We start from the raw sequence: 21476 nt of genomic DNA, 5'->3' as shown, positions 1-21476 counted from the left end.
CCCCACCCCTCAAATAAATAAATACATAATTCTTAAAAAAATATTGTGTTAAAAGCCTATTGAGGAATTCTAGGGTGCCTGGGTAGCTCAGTCGTTAAGTGTCTGCCTTCGGCTCAGGTCATGATCCCAGGGTCCTCGGATCGAGCCCCACGTCGGGCTCCCTGCTCAGCCAGAAGCCTGCTTCTCCCTCTCCCACTCCCCCTGCTTGTGTTCCTTCTCTCGCTTTGTCTCTCTCTGTCAAATAAATAAATAAAATCTTAAAAAAAAAAAGCCTATTGAGGAATTCTAGAAACTATAGTTTGTATTATATCAGATAGATAGATAGATAATAAATAGATATCCTCCATGCATTTCCATTAAAAAAAGGGTCGGTCAATATTACATTGAGATCCAGAGGAAGTGGTTATTTGTCCTTCCCAAGGATGTTGTCAACATCATGGAGGATAAATAACCAGTTCCCCTGGGATCTCACTGTAATATTGGCAGAACTCTGGAAGTATAGAGGAGCCATAGCATTACCTTATATTTTTGTGGACAAAAAATATATATATAAATGTAGAGTTAGAGAAATTTTTAAAAAAATTATTTACTCTTCATAATCATATTTAAGTTTATCCCTTTTCCACCTCAAATATAGTTTAATGAACACTTGCATAAATGATCTCAGTCACTTATGCAATGAACTGGTTACATATCTATAAATCTGAGAGCCCCTGTTAACTGCTTATTCATATTCAATGACTTAGTAAAGGTCACAAATGGATCTAAAACACAGTTGGGCTGCTTGGTGAAAGTACAAGACACTACTGTGTTGGAGTTCACAGGTCAAAGAGAAGTGGCCAGATGAGATGCCCTGAGGCATGGAATGCCTTCTGTTGTCCTTGCTGACACTGGAATCTAACTCAGTCAAGAAAATAATTTACCAGATGTAGGACCTCAGGATAGAACACAGATCTAATTATCATCACAGTCAAAGATAATGCTAATGTCACTCAAGTGGGAACAGCTCCAGCACTCATTTGTACTAAAAGGTGAATTGTGTTTGCTGACCCATTTTGAAAAAAAAATTCTTAGGTTTTTGAACAATATTTTTAGTACTCAGTAGTATTTTTTAACTACTTCAGCCTCCATTTTGAGTCTGTGGAAATAGCAACTAATATAATCTAAAACAGTACATAAATCATGTTGCTAATTTGGAGGGTTAAGATTACCACAGCAGTATCAAGGATAATAATGCTTGATATTAAGGATTATTAGTCAGTCCATGGTTTGATTTTTTGGCCATTCATGTTCTTTGGCTCCTTGAAACTGATTCTGAAACTGAGGCAAATCAATACCATCATCTTATAATTAATACATCTCAATAAATATTATATCATTGTTTTAGAAATATAATTCTTTGTAGTAGTACTTGTAATCTTGTTCCATTGGTTGTTTATAAAGGAATATATAGCAATCATCAGTCCTGCAATGTAATATATATGCTATATATATTGTATATATATGTATATATGTGTACATAGGTAATATATGTAATGTATATGTAATATATATAACATATATTATGTATTTATATATAAATTAGTCCACCCAATGAGTGATGATGTAGAAATGAAAAGCATTATTATCTCTACTTTTGTATAGGAGGAAATAAAGACTCACCCAAATATAAAATTATAAATTTATCTTCTTTTCAACATTACTTTAAGTTTGATCCCTAAAAGTGTCCTGTAACCTCTCTAACACCAACCTAAGGGGATGAGTGATACAAAGAATGGTCAAAGTAGAAAAAGTGTTAATCTAGTGTTAATCTATTGCAAATAAAATAAAATATCTGACACTTGAAAGTTTTGCAAAATTAGATGAACATGTGAATACATTGTAAGAGCCCATCCTATAAGAGCTGAAGCTTATACTTTATTAATTTCATGGCAAAGCCACCTTTAGTTAATACTGTGTCAGTAAGGATCTGAATTATGAAAGAACTGCAAAATGTTGCAATGAAAAAAGTTATTTTCTTTCTCTCACATTTTTTAATATAAATTTGTCAGAATGTCCTTTTAGAACAAGACAGTGGATAGTTTGTGCTCTAGATTTCAGGCAACACATTAAAGCATATTGACAATATAAAAAAAATCTCTTAGTTTCCCATGAACCATACTGGTTGCTGATCTCCAGGAAACTGATTCTTAACTATCTCTAGGATCCATTGGTAGTCTAGATGACATCTCATTTTCAAATTTTTATTCTGTTACTTTTGTTTTATATCTGTATTTTAATTATAGTGATCATTTGGAGATATGAAACATCAAAATTGTAATTAATACAGACCTTCCACCTAGACCAGGTGTGACCAAGAACAGAGATTTTGAGTAAGAGTTTCATTTTCGAGAGGAAATATTTGACCCTATATTGTAATGTAGTTATTAGTGAAACATCTTATACTTTTAAAAGATTATTCATCTGAATTATATACTTTATGGCATCATGTGGAAAACAGTTCATTTTCATACTTAAAATAGCAAAAGGTGAACATATGGAAAATGGATTCATTCAAGCTTAAATTTTTTTAAAAGATTTTATTTATTTATTTGACAGAGAGAGAGAGCACAAGCAGGGGGAGTGGCAGGCAAAGGCAGAGGGAGAAGCTCCCCCACAGAGCAGGGGGAGCCCGATGTGGGACTCAATCCTAGGACCCCAGGATCATGACCTGAGCCGAAGGCAGTTGCTTAACCAACTGAGTCACCCAGGTGGCCCTCAAGGTTAGATTTGTTAATTAAACCCTAAAATCCAGACTTATTCCTGTGAGCATTATGAAATAAATTATTTTATCATTCTGCAAGATGACCCCATCCTGACAAAAATAAATCAACTTTCTCAATCTCTAACCAGACTTCGTAACTTAGTACTCACATCTGCCATATATGTAGGCTTTTGATTTTGAAAGCAGTCTTGCTATGATTTTTTTAACTGTTGATTTAAAGACATTGGTTTGGATATATCTTACCTAAGAAAATGTTATTAATGTTCCATGAGTGAGGTTTTGTTATTTATTTATTTTGCAATGCAAAATATTATTCTTGACATGCAAGTTGTTTTCTCAAAATATGGCATTTTCTCAGCTATCTACCACAAGAACTGCATAGAGACTTCAAACAGATTTCCAATCCTTACGTATCCATGGGATATCTAACTCATATTATTTGCTTACTAAGATTTTCCACAGTTATACTAACATGTCTACATGGGTGTTACCCACTTACTGAATATGACAATCACAATATTAAAAAAAACACATTTCAGAAGACTTTCTGTATCACCTATGGCATTTGAGAAGTGATGTATAGGAAAACCTATAAGAATTGGAAAGGTCAAATAATCTTCAAGTAGGTTTAAAGACATTTTGTAATGAATAAAAATGAAGGTTATACTTGCTCAAAACTTGTAATCCATTATTATTTAGACAGGTTGAAGATACTTTCAGTTTGGAAGTTTTGGTTTCTTTGAAAGTCAGGTGGTATTTACAACACTAATCTTACCTCAAATAACCATTGTAAACTTCAGACAAATTATGAACAATAGATTGAAAGACTTGCTGATCAGATCAGTTGATCTGATAAAGAGGCTTTAATTAGAATGAACAACAGATTAAAAGCAGGCAGAAAGGAATTAGATCCTTAAAAGAAGTGTATCACATGGGGTGAGATTTATGTTTATAAAACTTTTGCTCTGAGGACACCCCACAGTTTCTGTGGTACAAGGTGGCTAGAAATCAAGCAGAAATTTGCAGTCTTTTTGTGTAAGGAATCAGAGGATGGTATTAAGGAGCGCTAATTTAGAGAGAAATTGAGGAGAGATAACCCAGAAATGAGAGAACCACAGAAAGACAATCTCTATAACCTTTATATAAACTCTCAGATCTGTGGCTGATCTAAAAATTGTACATGAGTGAGAGAGTTGTCAAAGAATCAGAGGGGAAAGAACCACTGCAAAGCTGAGAGAGTCGACCAGAAATCTCAGCTCTGGCTCACTTCAATGGAACGTGGAGTTGAAGTCCCACTGAGTTAGAGAAGTGTGGCAAACCCTAACTGTAAATATTTACTATGCGTTGGGCCATAAAGTGATCTCAATAGATTTAAAAGGATTGAAGTCATATAGAACACATTTTCTGTTTACAATGGAATTAAAATAGAAATGAACGTTATGTCAAAATAACCAAATATTTAGACATTAAGAAAAACATTTCTAAATAAACTGTGGGTGTAAGTAGAAATTGCAAAGACAAAATGAAGATATTTTTAACTACATAATGACCACACAACATATCAAAATTTGTGGAATGTATCTAAAACAGAGTATGTCTTTAAATAATTATATTAGAAAAGATGAAGTGTTTAAAATCTAATGTTTTGTGGTTATATACCTCAAGAAGTTTATATACCTAAGAGGTTATATACCTAAAGAGGTTGTATACCTAAAGAAGTTAAAAAAAAAGGACAATTAAACCCAACAAAAATGAAAGAAAGACTATATTTAAAAAAAAGAAATCAAGTAGTTTGAAAAATAAAATAATAAGGTAAACAAGTAAAAAGTGGGTCTATAAAATGATTAAGAAAAATAAAAATTCTTTACCATGTTACCAGTAAGATAGATAACACAAATTATCAAAATCAGGGATTTTTATCAGTTAATGACAATAAACTCAACAACATAGATAAAATAGACTAATTTCTTGAAAGGTGCAACTTACCAAACTTTAGATGGGATAATTAGAATATTTGAATAGCCGTATTGTTATTAGAGAAATTGAATGTAATATCAAAAATCTTTCCACAAAAATATCCCATGTAAAGTTTATTTTACTAGTTGACTCTATCAAACATTTAATTGAGAAAAAATGACAATCTAATATAAACTCAGAATAGAAAAGAAAAGACACTTTTTAAATTATTTATGAGGTTAGCATGTCTTTGATACTAAAACTTGACAAGGATGTTACAAGAAAAGAGCAAGGTTAGTTACAGACTAATTTTTCTAGCACAGACTAAAATTTCTTTTTAATCTTGATGTAAAAACTCTCAAAATATTAATAACTTGAATCCAGAAATTATATATATGTTAAAAATTATATATAGAGAAATTATATAGCAGTAAATATATAGATTATATATAGAAATGTTTTATATAGAGACATTATATATATAGAAAATATAGATATATAATATAAAAATGTTTACAAAATGACCAAAGAGGCTTATCTCAGAAAGACAAGACTTATTTTATATTAAAAAATGAACATAATTGAATATGTTCACATGAAAAATGATATAATCTCAATGGATGTAGAGAAATGTGAAATGTGTTTAACAAAAGTTTACACTAATTCATGATAAAAGGTCTCAGTACATTAGTAATTAAAGGATCTTAGTTGATCTGATAAAGGCTATCTATGAAAAACCTGCAGCTAACATTATATTTAATAGTGAAATATTGAACATTATTCTCCTAAGATCCAGAAGCAGGCAGAGATGTCCATTGTCTTAACTTTTAGTCAATCTTGTAGTAGAGACCATAGCTAATGACTAAGGCAAGCAAAGGAACTTAAAGTCATAAAGGTTAGGAAGGAGCAAGTAAAGTTGTCTTTTAAACAAAAAGAAATGATTGTATACATTAATAATATTTAAAAATCTACAAAATAGCTACTAAAAGAAATAAATGACTTGGGGGCCAAAACAATATGAAAAAATAATAATATTGGAGGACTTACACTAATCTTATTTCAAAGCTAACTGCAACAAGCTCTAGCAATCAAAACACTGTGGAGATCAATAGAACAAATTTTATAGACAAAACAAAGGATGAATGATAGATTTTTATAGCATATGATGTTGGAACATTAGGAAATTCATATCAAAAACAAAGGAAACATGAACTCTTCCTTACACCACAGAGAAAAATTAATTTGAAATGGATCATAGACCTAAATCGAAAAGTTAAAATTACATTTTTTAAATTAGAAGAAAACAAAAGATTAAACCTTTGAGACTTGGAGTAGTCAAAGAAAGACAAAACAATATAAATGAGACATTATTAAAAAATATACCTTAAAAAGGGAATATCAGAAATATGGAGAGATAAGCCACATACATGGGGAAAATATCACAAGACATATATTGACCAAAGATTTCAATCCAGAATCTATAAAGAATTCTTACAATTCAATAATAAATATGCAAAACAAAATAAATATAAACATGGGCAAAATATTTGAATAGATCATTTAAAAGAGGAGAAATCCACCGGACCACAAGCACATGAAATGATGTTTAATATCATTAAGCTAGAGGGCGAATCAAGTAAAATAGTCATTTTGGAAAATATTTTGGCAGTTTCTTATAAAGTTACATACACTTATTTAATTCAGCAGTTCTCCTGTATATTTACCCAGGAGAAAGGAAAATATATCTGCACAAAAGTTTCTATGTGGATTTCATAGTGGCTATGTCTGTAATAGCCAAAATTGGGAAAACAAAACAATACAAAGCAAATGCCCATCTATACATGAATGGGTAAAAAATTATACCATTAAGCAGTAAGTGAGAATCAGCTACTATTATATGCAAAATGTGAATTAGTCTCAAACTGCTATTTTTAACAAAAGAACCAGGCACAGAAAAATACACTCTCTGTTATCCCATTTATATGAAGTTCTATGACAGATGAAACTCATTCAGGTGGTAGCAACCAGAATAGTGACTGTGTTGGGGTGCAGCCAATTAACAATAAAGGTGCATAAGATCCTAGACACATCGCCAAAGACTAGGGAAGCAAGGGCAAAAATGAACTATTGGGACTTCATCAAGATAAAAAGCTTTTGCACAGCAAAGGAAACAGTCAACAAAACCAAAAGACAGCCGACAGAATGGGAGAAGATATTTGCAAATGACATATCAGATAAAGGGCTAGTATCTAAAATCTATAAAGAACTTATCAAACTCAACACCCAAAGAACAAATAATCCAATCAAGAAATGGGCAGAAGACATGAACAGATATTACTGCAAAGATAGACATCCAATGGCCAACAGACACATGAAAAAGTGCTCAACATCGCTCGGCATCAGGGAAATCCAAATCAAAACCTCAATGAGATAGCACCTCATACCAGTCGGAATGAGTAAAATTAACAAGTCAGGAAATGACAGATGTTGGTGGGGATGCAGAGAAAGGGGAACCCTCCCACACTGTTGGTGGGAATGCAAGCTGGTGCAGCCGCTCTGGAAAACAGTATGGAGGTTCCTCAAAAAGTTGAAAATAGAGCTACCCTATGACCCAGCAATTGCACTCCTAGGTATTTACCCCAAAGATACAAATGTAGTGATCCGAAGGGGCACGTGCACCCCGATGTTTATAGCAGCAATGTCCACAATAGCCAAACTATGGAAAAAGCCTAGATGTCCATCAACAGATGAATGGATAAAAAAGATGTCACACACACACACACACACACACACACACACACACACTGGAATATTATGCAGCCATCAGAAAATGAAATCTTGCCATTTGCAACAACATGGATGGAACTAGAGGGTATTATGCTAAGCAAAATAAGCCAATCAGAGAAAGGCAATTATCATACGCTCTCACTGATATGTGGAATTTGAGAAACAAAGCAGAGAATCATAGGGGAAGAGAGGAAAAAAAAGAAACAAGATGAAACCAGAGAGGGAGACAAACCATAAGAGACTCTTAATCACAGGAAACAAACTGAGGGTTGCTGGAGTGGAGGGGGTGGGAGGGGTAGGGCGGCTGGGTGATGGACACTGGGGAGGGTATGTGCTATGGTGAGCGCTGTGAATTGTGTAAGGCTGATGAATCACACACTTGTACCCCTGAAACAAATAATATATTATATGTTAATGATTAAAAAAATTAAACAACAAAATAAATAAATGATAAAAAATAAACAAAATGGTGCATAAGAGAACTTTTTGGGGTGAAGGAAATGTGGTCTTTCTTAACTGAAGTGCTGCTTACATTGACATATATTTGTCAAAAGTCATCAAAGCTTATATATATATTAAGAATGTACATTTTACTTTCTGTGAACATACACATAAGTTCATTATTTTCATCTCCCTGGAAGAGGAGAGAAGGAATGCAAGGTGAAACAGAGATAATCATAAATAAAGAAGTATCAAGTCTCTGTGTGTACAATAAGAAAGGAAGGACTGTTTACAAACTGTAATATCGTAAAGGTATGTGCATTAATTCTGCCTTCTCATGAAAACATGTCAGAAACATAAAGGCCAGTGTTTATACTAATAAAAGAAAATATATAAAGAAAATATATGTATCAATAGTTTTTTTTCCCTATGAACAGCTGTTGATATTAGCAAATAATCTTTAGTTCATCTGAGTTTCCTCATATTTGCAATGTGAGACTAAACCTTGCAGGGTATTAATGTGCTTATATTGTAGGAGTTTGATTTCATTTGAGGAATATTATTTAGGTGATTAACATATTTTTTAAAGTTTACCTAAGTTATTTTTTTAATGTGGAGTGTTCAGAAAAACATTAGATTCCATCCAGTAGCTACATTGTTAAAAGAAATCAATTTTCATGAAATTTAACCATCCCTTCTTCAAAATGTAGTCACTCTCTACATGATCCAATTGATGAGTTTCTGTGCGGTCTCAGTGAGAGTGTTCTAAAAGTTACCCAACAGTAGTGCTTTATAAATATATAAAAAGATGTATTTGATTGAGAGGGTGGCTGTTTGCACTGGGAGTATAAATAGTCAATAAGTATTAAGAGTTTTGTTTTTTTTTTCCAGTTTCTTGGACAGAACAGTGTCCTCGGGTAGTTGAAAACGCTGTGAAATATTAAGGCCAAAGAATAGCTTTTGAGATTGAATCCTATCATACATCTTATCCATTTCTTACTCTCACAGAGCTGAACACACATACCAGAAGTATTTATTCCTGTTCACCAAGTGGAAATCACAAGGAATGACAGCCCACACTCTAGCAGGTATTCTCAACTGCAAAAATGAGCTCTGAGTCAATAACTACGAAATCACTGAGGTGTGTGCCAGGACCATCAGAGGCAACAGATTGTTAGGCCCAAGGAAAAATGGATATTGAAAGTAAATTCAATGAATTCACTCAGAGATTTAAATTAGGGTGCCACATCTACAAGGTAAAGAATTGGCAGTTAAGAGAAGAATTTATTGGAGATCTCGGAAATGAAAAATATAACTACTGAATTAAAAAAAATCAATAGGTGGGTTAAGTAGTAGAAGGCATATAGCTGAACAAAAATTAATGATGTTGAAAATTGGAGGAATTTTCTGAGCACACAGCACCCAGGGATAGAATGGAAAGTAAGTAGGAAAAGAAAAGAGGTTAGAATAGGTACAGAGGTTCTAACCTCTCTCTGGCAGAAGTTTGGAGTAAAGAATAAAGGCAAAGATAACAATGCAGTTATGGAAGATGTAAAAGCTGGTAATTTCTTATGATGAAAGAAAGAGAGGATCCTCGGATTACAAGACCTTATTAAGCACCAGTCAGGCTAAAAAAAAACAAAACAAAACATTGTGATGATTTTTTTTTCAAGACAGAAAATCCTAAAAGTTAGCAGAGTAAAGACATAAAGTACCTACACAGCAATAAGAATCAGACTGACTTCACGATTAATTTCATCAGTATTTTATTAAAAAAACAATGAGCATATTCTAAAAATTATTAAAGGAAAAAACGATTTTGTAAATTCTGTCTCCAAATGTTTATTTATTTATTTATTTTAATTTTATTATGTTATGTTAATCACCATACATTACATCTTCAGGTTTTTTTTATTATGTTATGTTAATCACCATACATTACATCATTAGTTTTTGATGTAGTGTTCCATGATTCATTGTTGGCGTACAACACCCAGTGCTCCATTCAATACGTGCCCTCTTTTTTTTTTTTTTTAATAATTGATCTGCTTTTTTTTTTTTTTTTAAGATTTTATTTATTTGCGAGAGAGAATGAGAGACAGAGAGCACGAGAGGGAGGAGGGTCAGAGGGAGAAGCAGACCCCCTGCAGAGTAGGGAGCCCGATGCGGGACTCGATCCTGGGACTCCAGGATCATGACCTGAGCCAAAGGCAGACGCTTAACCGACTGAGCCACCCAGGCACCCAATACGTGCCCTCTTTAATACCCATCACCAGGCTAACCCTCTAGAAAAATGTACTCCCCTGAAGTTGAAAAGATGAATCCAGAAAGAAGAAAATAGGCTAAACACACACAGACACACACACACACACTGTTAAGCAAATAAATTCATTTTTGTACAAATAAACATTTAAAAGAATACATGTTTTTATACTGATCTAGAAGCAAAATGTAGGGAGTACAAAGCGGGGTGATAGAAGGAAGTAAAATCTTGATGAAGTGCTTGCCTTGATAGGATAATGTTCATATGTTCTTATAAATGTATTACCATGATTAGTTTTGGCTGAGAGTAAAAGAAACTCAAAATAGCAATGGTTTAAGCAAGGGTGATATTTCTTTTTCTCACATGAAAATCTACAGTTAGACAATTCAGAGCTGTTTGATGGATCTGCTCTACCACTTCCTGAGGGAGCTAATTTCCTTCTCTTTTGTCCTCACTCCATATCCAGCATTCTCAATTCACCCCATGGCTTAAGGTGTTGGTTCCAGTTTCAAATATCCAGTATAGTCCATCCAGCAAGAATTAGGGGAGGAAAAATAAAGAGGTGGGGCATAGGGCACTCTTCAGTTGCCTTTTATTGAAACCTACACAAGATGCTTCAGCTTCAGTCTCCTTGGCAAGACTTTAGTCCAATGGCTCAACAACATACACTTGTACTGTGGTCTTTGGGTGGCTGTTTACCCACCTAAAAATCAGAGGGTACAGTACGATGGAAGAGAAGAACATTTATCACAGAACCAACAGCTCTCTTTGCCACAATGCCAAATAAGGTAAAGGAAAGAAAATGGGACAGAGAAAGCTTGATTAATCCAATGGAAGACTGAAAGAAATGGACAGGAAGCAAAGAGAAAGCATGATATATGAAAAACACAGACTATGGGAATTATCCTCATGGACACGTCTGAGTTTTTAATACCACTTGTTTTGCTGTAGCATTTAGCATTGCTTATTTTTCCATTTTTATTTCCTCCCATGAATCTTGGGATTCTATTTCAATTCTCCTCCCCAAACTGTGAGTAACTTGAGATAAGTAATACTATTTTGCCACCATTTCTTTAACGTCGTAGGCACTCAACAAACATTAGTTTAATGATTATTAGAACAGGTAAATATATGAGAGATTGGGCTTAAGAAGGATAGCTCTCACTTATTACTTAGAAATCCACAGAGAAGGGCCATGCCTTTTAAGCCTCTTTAGATTCAATAGTGCCTGTTTCTCAAATGACAAATTAAAAAGATTTTGTAGTCCAGTGGGTAAACAAGTTCTCTGACCTAGATTATAAAGTAGATGCTGATAGGGAAAAAGGCCGGTGCATTCTTTGTCTTCAGCAATATAGATAAATCATTGATTTTTTTCTAATTATACCCAAATTCTGGGAGCTTATGACTTTTCTTATTAGTGCTGATATGATTTCATCTTTCCTGGAGGGGGATATTTAATTTTAGAAGGAAAATGAGGAATAGATTTTTGAATAAATATAATTTCTAATGAATGAAATGAAAATAATAAATGATGAATTTGCTCCATACATTTTTACTGTAAATGTCTATATATTGTGTGTGTGTGTGTGTGTGTTTGTGTGTGTTTGCATTTTCCCATGCACATATAATCTCTGGTGAAAAATTATATCTCAAGCTTTTGTAAAGAAGTAAAGGCTTACCTATTCTTCTTTCTGGCAGGATAGTAATAAGATATTTCTAATAAACAGAGGGTGTGCTCTTCTGCTACACTGTTGAAGGTACTGCAGATACTGGTTCCAATTAGGAAAGATCCTGAGGAAGGGCCTAAAGGAAGCCTTATTCTATCCAGGATGGATAGAAACTGAAAGTACAAAGGACAGGGCAGCCTAGGTATAATTGCATTAATAGAAAGTTCAGAGAATTAGCACACAGGAAATAGAAAGGAAAGGAAAGGCAGAGTTTATGGTGGGGGTTCGGAGTTTGTCATTGTGGCAGTGATTTTAAGAGTGAATATATATGTCAAACTCAATAAATTGTATAATTTAAATGGGTGCTGCTTATTGTTATTTAATTACCTGTCAATAAAGTTTAAAAAAGCAAAATAAATATTTTACTACCCCACCACAAACCTTTCCTTGGACTACCGAATACCATCATAGGAACACTAGACCTCTCACTAATGGTGGTAATAAGTAAGGTGTTAATAATGGGCTGGGGACAGGGGACAGCTGGCTGCAGGAGGGAGCCAGCACTATGCTTTATGGCCATAGAGGGATTTAAACCTACCATTATCCAGGCCAATTTTTCTATTTTGTATGATAAGAATAGAAAATACTCCACTTAAGCATGTACTTGTCACCTCAATGAGGCTTATTTCTCTTAAAAAAATAAAAAATAAATAATAAAAAAAGGCAAGCAGTTGTTCTCTTATGTCTATTTTTCTTTCTCTCCTCCTCTTCCTTTCCAATCATCCCTTCTTGTACTTGTTACTATTCACTTCCATTTTATACAAATCTACTTTTTAACTTACATACACAAATAGATTTAGAGATAATTATGGTTGTAATTATGATTATGATGTGTGTGTAATGTACTTACATTTCCTCGCTGTGCCAGATGAGAAGAGTTAGAACAAATGGCTATACTGAACACCCAGACCTGAATTTCTACTTACCATTCGCCACTGAAATGAACCATTACTTCTTGCAGAAATGTCCAATTCCAGAACTGGGGTAGAAATGAATCTGGAACATCTTAATTGTGCCAGAAACTAAAGAAATGTTTAAAGAACAGTGGAGACATGTCAAAGTTCATTTGAAAGGAAACAGCCTTGGCTATGTCTGGAATAATTTAAGCATAAAAATAAATAATGATGGCAATGGATTTCATTCCATTGGGTAAAATAGGAATCAAGATTTCATACTGAAATAAGTATTGGTTGGCTAGGGCTGCCATAACAAAGTGTTACAGACTGGGTGGTTTAAATAACAGAAATTTCCTTTCTCATAATTCTAGAAGCTAGAAGTTCAAGATCAGGGTATTAGAAGGGTTGGTTTCTTTTGAGGCCTCTCTCTTTGATTTGTAGATGGCAGTCTTCTCCCTGGGTCTTCACATGGTCTTTCAGGTGTGCAATGTCTGTATACTAATGTGCACTGGTAACATTGGATTAGGACCCACCTTTATGAACTCATTTTAACTTAATTACCTCTTTAAATAGCCTATCCACAAATAAAATCACCTTCTAAGATGTTGAAGCTTAAGATTTCAACATAAAATTTTAGAATAACATAATTCAGCCCATAACAAATTTAAAGGAAGATTCTTTAGCAAAATACTAATTAAAAGAAATATGTACAATGATTGAAATAGAAAATCTACGCTTGGCAAGTATCAGAGTGATTATTGGTTTAGATGGTATAGTTGTCAATAGAGGCCAGAGTCGGTGGGTGGTTTGATGAGGAACCGAAAAACAGGATATTGTCTTAATATTAGAATATTCCTCACAATAACAATATTCAATTTCAAAAGGAGAAATGGTGACATTCTAGTGAAAAGACTTGAAGAACACCAATATGTCCGGGTGCTCAAGGTTAATACCACTTCCGACGAGATAGGTCAGGGTCCCACAGATGTGATGCATCAAGAAGAACAGCACAGGGGCCCCTGGGTGGCTCAGTCGTTAAGCATCTGCCTTCGGCTCAGGTCATGATCCCAGGGTCCTGGGATTGAGCCCCGCGTCGGGCTCCGTGCTCAGACAGAAGCCTGCTTCTCCCTCTCCCACTCCCCCTGCTTGTGTTCTCTCTCTCTCTCTCTCTGTGTCAAATAAATAAATAAATAAATCCTAAAAAAGGAAAGAAGAACAGCATAATTTTGGTGATATTCTCAAAAAAGAAGCATGGCTTTATCAGATTTCTTGTCTTGAGGAAACATTGGATGGACCCAGGTTGAAAGAATTGATATAGAGAACAGGCCTGTATTCTTTTTAAAATAATAGGGGACATGAAAATGGAGGAAAACTGAGCAGCAATTCTATTTTTAAAATTTATTTATTATTATTTTTTTCAATGTAGTGTTCCATGATTCATTGTTTGTGTATAACACCCAGTGCTCCATGCAGTACGTGCCCTCCTTAATACTCATCACCGGGCTCACCCATCCCCCCACCTCCCTCCCCTCTAGAACCCTCAGTTTGTTTCTCAGATTCCATAGTGGAAAATGAGGATAGGACAATTAACTGTAACCTGTGCTTTTGGATGGGACACTGAACCATAAAGGAAAAATATCTTGCTGGGACCAGTGGAAAGATATAAATGGAGTCTGTGGATTGGATTGTAGTTTGTTTCAACACTGATTTCCCCAATTGGAAGATTGTATGGGGATGAGTAAGAGAGTGTCTTTGCTTTGGGGAAAAACACTAAAGTATTAATAGTTTGCTCTAAAATGATTAAGAAAAAGACCAACTGATGATATTGTATATGTGTGTATTTGTTTGTGTATGAAAGAAATGTCATTAAGGGCGCCTGGGTGGCTCAGTCATTAAGCGTCTGCCTTCGGCTCAGGTCATGGTCCCAGGGTCCTGGGATCGAGCCCCGCATCGGGCTCCCTGCTCCGCGGGAAGCCTGCTTCTCCCCCTCCCCCTGCTTGTGTTCCCTCTCTCGCTGTGTCTCTCTCTGTCAAATAAATAAATAAAATCTTTAAAAAAAAAAAAGAAATGTCATTAAATGCTTAAAATTGGGAAATATCAGTGAAAAAAGATATGAGAAAATCTTTGTATTATATTTACAAATGTTTGTATATATACTTTAAAAGCTTTAAAATAAAACTTCTAGTAGGTGTATCATTCTTACTGATATTTGCCACATATTCATCAATTAATCAAAGGGAATTTTGTTTTAATATATTTTTCTTAGACTAATTCAGTAACTTCAAGATTCTGTCCAACTTCTGCTTAATTAGACTAATTGGACAAAAGTTAAACACATTTCATAAATTATTCATTGAAATTTAGTATTAATTATATAATCATCCAAGCCAGTGCATTGTTATCAGTAGATCTTGCCTTAGAACTGAAATAAAAAAACATCATAGTTTTAAATAGATATAACAAATTCATTGGAAAAAGTACCAGACCTCCTGATTGTTGTTTTTAATGGAATCGTGTCTGCTCTTGGCAATGGATATGAGTCGTTTAGTTCCAGCTTCTAAACTAATAATGCTGTATGCAGCTCATTAATCCATATCTACCAAGCTTTCACTCTGACAAATTAAGACATATTTTGGCCACCTTGATTATGAAACATTTTTAAAAGTATATCAAATAATGGTCCTTGCTCCTTGGAAGAAATTTCTTAGTATTATTATCATACTGGCCAGCACTGCAAACCCCTAATATTTTATCTTCCTCTTTATGTGCATTTAAAAGGATGCCTTTGACAGGCATTAAAATAAAAAAATGCAGATCTACCTAATATTCAAATCAAGGCTTTAAACTAGTCTCATATTCTAAAGAATTAGGTTAATATTTATGAAAGTAAAGTGATGATTATCCAATTTGTACTTTCAGTATTTTTTTTTAAAGATTTTATTTATTTATTTGACAGAGAGAGACACAGCGAGAGAGGGAACACAAGCAGGGAGAGTGGGAGAGGGAGAAGCAGGCTTCCCACAGAGCAGGGAGCCTGATGCGGGGCTTGATTCCAGGACCCTAGGATCATGACCTGAGCCAAAGGCAGATGCTTAACGCCTGAGCCACCCAGGCAGCCCTGTATTTTCAGTATTTGTTGATGGTGCCATGGTATTAATAGAATGGAAAAACTTTCAGAAATTAAAAAGACTGTTAGAATCTATAAAAATGAGACCAAAAATCAGTGATAACTATTTCTTTTATTTCCTTTGCATCAAGATTGTCTTTATCCTCTCATATTCTCTAAGATGAGGGCAATCAAACTACTGATTGCGAGAAATTTTTATTTGAGATGCCTGTTTATCAATGGTTCCTTATAAAATTATCATTGTTATACTCATAATATCACAATCTGAATAGAAAATATACTACCAAAAATAAATGTTCCATTTATTTCTTATACATTTGACATTCACGAGGAGGCAGGCTATGTGCTGCTATTGTCATTTTTCATGGATTATCTCATTGAGCAGTCACTCTGACAGGATGTAATATTCATTAATATTACCCTAATTTTAACGATGAGGAAACAGAGGATCAGAGAGATCGTGCAATATTCCTAACGTCACACAGCTAGAAGTGAGAGGGAAACCAGGATAAAATCACTTCACATATCTTAACAATATGTAATTTTAACCATTTTGATTGATTTTATTACTGCAGAAAGTTTAGGAACCTATATTCGTTAATGGTTAAACACCTTATTATTGATTAATTTAATTAGTTTGATTTAAAATTCATGCAAATATTCCCCAGAGTAGAACTAGAGAAATCATATTGGTAATCTCTGTAATGTCAAGGAATAATCTTGACATTTTTTCATTTTTGGAAATGAAAATACTATTAATATTAATCATGTCCTAAAAATCAAAGTTAAATACTATTAGGCCATTTATTTCTTGTTCAGTTTGGAAATGAATAAGGAAATGAATATGCATTTTTAACATATGCAGAGTATCCTAAAATACGACACCTATGTATTTTCTGTGAGAATTTATTGACTCTTCCCCAAACCATAGTTGTTTAATCCATGTTTACTTAAGCATTAATTATTTTAATTTTCTGAAATGTAACATATATATAGGAAGGAACACAGATCATGAGCACAGATCATGAGTGAGAACTAGAGGCCTCTCCAGCAATTCTCTGAATTGCTCTCATTGTCTCCAGAGGTAATCTCACACTTGGACTTGTAATAACTTACATTAGTTCTGCCTGTTTGGGGAATATAAGTAAATGCAATGATACATTGTCTATTCTACTGAGTCTGGCTTATTTTAGAATAATGTTTATGAGATTTATCAATTTTAAAGGTCAATCAATGCAATTCACGACGTTAACAATATAAAGGGGCAATAAACAAATGGTGATAAAATAATAGATTCAGAAAAAGCACTTGACAACATTCAAAAAGTAGTTCATGATAAACATTTAACAAACTGGGAATAGAAGGAAAGAATTCTTAGTTAAAATGCACACAGATGTCATCATTTTGCAATGAATCTTCATTTTCAAAACCAAAATTACATAGTGTTGTTAAATAACAGGTGGCTAAGTTTAATCAGTATCATTATTGTTATGTTATATTGCTATATTTTAGGTGGTGAAGTTGATATATTTTATTACCATTTTAATACCATTTATTTAAGAGATAATTCATAGTTTCTTAATATTAGTTGCAGACTATTAGTTTCCTAGGGTTGTCATAACAAATTACCACAAATTGGGTGGTTTATAATGGAAACTTATTATCTTAGAGTTCTGGAGGCTGGGAACATAAAATCAAGGTGTTGGCAGAATCATACTCATTCCTTAGGCTCTGGGAAAGAATCCTTCCTTGTTTCTTCCCAGTTTTTGGTGGTTTCTGGTAATTGCTGGCATCCCTTGGCTTGTAAGCACAACATTCCAGTTTCTGATTTTGCTGTCACATAACTTTCTACCTTTGAACCTCTCTGTGTCTTCACATGGTCTTCTTATAAGGAGACTAGTCATTTCATCCTAATCTGATATAAACTCATATTAACTAATTATATCTGCAAATATTTTATTTCCAAATAAAATATTTTACTTTATTCATACTTTACATTCCAGGTGAATGTGAGTTTTTGGAGGACACTGTTCAACTCAGCAAAAAGACTTTCTAAGAGATTCAGAACTATCATTTTCTATTGGCTTTAAATATCTTCAAAAATATAGACAGTATTTTTTAAATTAAATTAAGGCAATAGTGAATGATTTTATAAAAGAATATTCAACATTAATGTCATGTTACACTCTCAATTACTCATTTTTAAATATGAATGGCTATCAAAAGTTTATGATATGCCAATATTTATAAAGAGATAATTATTTCTATAATTGTACTACAATAATTTCTTTGTTATATTATATATTAGTGAAATGTTTTCAAATTCTAATGTATTCCTATGGTATGGAGAGGAGTTGAATTTGCCACCTTAAAATATGCCTCTTTGGCTTAAGGATTATTTTAGGCTAATTATTTTTAAGGAATGCAGATATAGAAAAAGCTCTGAAAACTGAGAAGTTACCCTTTTGTAAAAGACATGTACATTTATAAGGGAAATCCCCATTTATAAGGGTGTCTCCCTCTCTCTGCCAGGAAGAAAAAGATGACTGTCTGGTTCTAGAAACTCTTGTCAGTAGAGAAGACAATGACCTAAATATGCATAAAAATCTTGTTTCTTGTGCTTTTCCTAGTAGCTGCAATAGCTCTCCCCTGCAAATCTTTCCTTGTTAGCTGAAGCTGGTATTTGGAGGTGATGGTGTGAGCCATTTTGGAGAGTTACTCGTTTTTTCTGGGTATCTGCGATGTGTACGCGAGGACACAGGTTGTTAAATTTCTGTTTGCTTTTCTTCTGCTACTCTGTCTTTCATTAAGGGGAGTCTCAGCCAAGAGCATTGAAGGATAAAGGGAAAATTGGTTTTCTTCTCCTATAGGTTCTTGATCCTAATGTCCTCCATACAATGATGGATTAATATTATTAGATTCTTATATTCTGTAATTACTCTTGATCTGATTGTCTTGGGCCAAGGTGATAACACACTGTCATATAAAATGGTAATATTTATATATACACATACACATATCTTATTTTTCATCAAGGTTTTGCAAACTTCTTTGTATATAAAGATATGCAATATCTGAATCTAAAATTGTCATTAGTCTTTAAATAATAAGGTTAATTCTCATACTGTGATTCATTATTTCAGCAACTTATTTCATTTTCCCAATTCTCAGACATGGCTATTTTGAAATAAATCTTATGTATATTTTTGGTTTTTAAAAATAATTGCATGCTCTGTATTATATCTAGAAAATATTACGTTATAACATTTATGTTATTAAGTTATTTATCAAAGCAGAATAAATTTAGGAAACAAGAGAAAATAAAAATGTGCCCTTTCAAACAAAATGACATCTTTATATAATCTAGAATAGAATTAATTATGTAATTCGTAGCCCATGTTCTATCAAACAGATGCCATCAAAGTTCGCAACTAATCACTGGAAAGACAGAAAAACAATTTAGATGTTTATTTTCCTTTTTTTAATTGATATTTAAAAAATTATAGTGTATAAAGAAACAGCAGGATTATTTTTCATTAAATATCAAATGAGTGGGGATTATTTACACAAATTGGTGAATAAAGAAAGAAAAAAAGCTGATTACTGAATACATTATTTTGCCAGAAACTGTTTTGACATAATGGAGACACAGTCATTTACGCCACACTAATTATAAAAATTTTGACAATTAACATAACACATAACAGTAATTGGAAACATTTTGCGATTCATTATTGAATGACACAAATTTGATTTATCAATATATCGTTGAATTATGCACGTATTCACACCCTTCTCTCATCAAAAACTGTTTTTCTAATTTTATTGTCTTGTTTATTAAATTGACTTACAGGGAATATTTAGTAACTCTGAATGACACACTATATATTTTATTTTTATAATGAACAACTTTATTAAACATGTAAATAGTTGGAAATGTTAGTTGGAAAGATATTCTAAAGAATATTTTTATGATGGTTATTTAATTATTATTCCTAAGACCCTACTTTCTTAGCAGGACCTGCTCTTAAATTTCTTATTTCCTTAAAACTAAGAAGATACTGGTTAGATATATAATATGAAGGTGCTCTTTGGTATTGTTTCTATGCTTCAAAAACTATTCTGCTATCTACCTCTGCTGAATAAGTATTCTATTGTTTTTAAGCTGAAGAGTTGCCAATGAAACTATTATAACATCTGGGAAGAAAGTATTAATATTTCAAATAGGTATTTCTTAAAGTCGTAACTATAGACTGTAGTTTCACTTGTCCAATGGAGTAACACATAGATGAAGTTTATAGATATATTTTAATCCTATGCCAAATTAAGTAGGAAGCAATCTTAAGATTTGCTTAAATTGTTATGTTTCAGGAGACAGCTTTCATATAGAAAGAAAACTATGCCATACATAGCATAAAGACTTAATATGGGGGAGCTTCCATTCTGGTATGGGAGAATAGACATACTTTTCACACCTTCCTACAAGTAAGAACCCTGCACATTATGTATAAATTAAACATAAGATTCTGGAAAGTATTCTTTGTAAAAATATTCTCTTAAATATTTGCCTCAGAAAGCAGTGATTTTTTAAACTTTTGTGCAGTTTATTTATTGATGCTTTTAAAAGAATTAAGGCTTTCTAAATCTTAAGATTATTTATGAAGTGATTAGGAAAATGTTGGCAATCTTAAAATTAAATAATATTCAAACCATCCCCCCACACTCTAATTTTTAAATAAATTTTAGTTACAGGTGAAATGGCAGTTTGAAATCATGCACTGAACAATTTTCTCATCACTGATGTGTTGACAGTAGTAAATTCAGGTGAAGGGTCAGCCATACATTTATTTCTCAGATATTTATAGCACACCGTGCGTGTGCTTTTAATATGCCAGTTGCTATGCTGAGTTCTGGCACAGTGGTGAAGATGCTGATTTCTAGCACAGCGGTGAAATAAGATCAAATGCAAAGACGAGAGCCCAAGTGTTTTGAAATCATATATACAAGCTATCAGATAGAAGTATAATGGTTGATATAAAATACAGTGAAACTGGTCCTGTATAAGAAATGCCTCCTTTTACAACTCCACTCCCCATTCATGCTAGCATCCTGTTTTCAGGATACCTTAGGAAACTGAGATTTAATGTTTTGAGGAAGAGAGTGCCACAGACTACCATTTCCAGACTTAATCACAGAGGGAATACTTTCCTTCCAAGATCTTAAAAACTTATTTATTCTTGCTCCTCGGATAATCCGTTTTCTCAAGGAACTTTGAAGAATATACTGCTTTGGAAGATGATTATAGAACGTTCTACATATTTTAAATATTAAGCTGATAGTATAGCTAATAATAGCCGTCAAGCTTTTATCATGAATTTTAAATTGTCTATTAGAAAAGAAATGCCCACTCAGCATTGGTAGGACATCACAACTTTGTTGACACATATTTCAAGGTAACACAGAAGAGTCCACTCATGTTCTCTTTGTGGCCAGTTAAGAAAAATGGCATAGTGGA

Source organism: Mirounga leonina, unplaced genomic scaffold (assembly GCF_011800145.1).
Source record: "Mirounga leonina isolate KUSES-001 unplaced genomic scaffold, KU_Mleo_1.0 Mir_95, whole genome shotgun sequence".
Lineage (NCBI taxonomy): Eukaryota > Metazoa > Chordata > Mammalia > Carnivora > Phocidae > Mirounga > Mirounga leonina.
This window is presented reverse-complemented; position numbering follows the sequence as displayed.